Source organism: Branchiostoma floridae, chromosome 13 (assembly GCF_000003815.2).
Source record: "Branchiostoma floridae strain S238N-H82 chromosome 13, Bfl_VNyyK, whole genome shotgun sequence".
Taxonomy (NCBI): domain Eukaryota; kingdom Metazoa; phylum Chordata; class Leptocardii; order Amphioxiformes; family Branchiostomatidae; genus Branchiostoma; species Branchiostoma floridae.
The window spans coordinates 19,092,050-19,093,874 of record NC_049991.1 but is presented as its reverse complement, the minus strand read 5'-3'; positions in this window follow the sequence as shown (position 1 = coordinate 19,093,874).

Genomic DNA, 1,825 nt, shown 5'->3' with positions numbered 1-1,825 from the left:
GAGTTGTGTCCCGTGTACTCATTAAATTCTGCTTCTCCGCTTAACGATGTGTGGTGAAGAGATGTCCTTGGAGAAACCCGCGAAGAGTGAAAGGGTAAATTTAGAAACAACCCAGCTGGAAAGTCCTTCGCCGCAGGCATACGCTGAGTGTTTTCCCTGTTCTATGGCATGTGGGTTTACTAAGTCCATGTACATGTTTAGAATAAGAAAAAAACAATGTGTACTTGTATGTATCGGCACTGCACTGTACGTATATATGCATCGGCATTTTGCTGTATGGATGAATATCTTTATTGCTATTATGTACACACACTACATTTTGCCACACTTGGCTAAGGGCAGGTGTGGGTGTGTTTGTGTGGGTGGGTTGGTTGGTGTGTGTGTGCGTGCGCGTGCGTATGTGTGTGTGTGTGTGCGTGTTTGTGTGTGTGTTTCACTCTTCGCGGGTTTCTCCGTGTGTGTGTGCGTGCGTGCGTGCTTGTGTGTGTGTGTGTGTGTGTGAATGGACAGCACAACCCTAAAAGGCCTGTATGGATTAAATGAATATTTGGTTATGTGGATAGGTCTTCATGAGACCTTGAATGATAAGCATTGGTCCCCTGGCGGTTTTAAGGTACTGCAGCAGGACTAATGGTTTAATTTCCTGAAGTTGTCGACATGCTAGATAGATGATGGTTGTTATTCTTAAGTGATAGATAGTTTTTATTGTGCTTTCAGCAAAGCATTAGAAGCAAAGCTTTTCTCGTTAGCATACATGTCCAGAAATGGGTGAAATGTACGAAGTTTGGATCAGCCTACGTCACACGTAATTTCCGACAATTTCTAGCTTCCGACAGCTTCCGACAACCGCTGTCGGCAAAGTCCGGGAAACGTCGACAATTATCTGTGACGTAGCTACGCTAAGTTCGTACATGGGGCGGACCTAATGTACGAAGTACGATGTACGAAGTTAAAATGTTTTATATTTTGTGGGTTATGCTAAGTTCGTACATGGGGCGGACCTAATGTACGATGTACGATGTACGAAGTTAAAATGTTTTCTATTTTGTGGGTTATGCTAAGTTCGTACATGGGGCGGACCTAATGTACGAAGTACGATGTACGAAGTTAAAATGTTTTGACTTTGTCGTGAGTTATGCTATCTTCGTTCCTATAGAATGACTTATATGAAATGAGTTTAGTCAAGATCATTTTGTTTTGACTAACATTAGGTAGCATTTTTGTGAGTGTTGTATACCATTATGCCTTAGTGGGAACGTTAAAATTTATGAGAAATCGACAATACTTTCATCATTCTAAATTCTGTTACTTTCTATTATTCAAAACTTTTTCAAGTGCCTTCTGTATGGTCTTTGAACTGTCAACTGTGTATTTCTGGCCTGACCACAATTCTTCAATGCACTTAATGAACACAAATATTTATTTGGTGTACGATGTATTTTGTTAACTCCGTACATCGTACATCGTACATCAACCCTGCCTACCTGTACAAACTTAGATTTGTTAACTCCGTACATCGTACATCGTACACCAACCCTGCCTACCTGTACGAACTTAGATTTGTTAACTCTGTACATCGTACATCGTACACCAACCCTGCCTACCTGTACGAACTTAGATTTGTTAACTCCGTACATCGTACATCGTACACCAAACCTGCCTACCTATACTAACTTAGATTTGTTAACTCCGTACATCGTACATCGTACACCAACCCTGCCTACCTGTACGAACTTAGATTTGTTAACTCCGTACATCGTACATCGTACACCAAACCTGCCTACCTGTACGAACTTAGATTTGTTAACTCCGTACATCGTACATC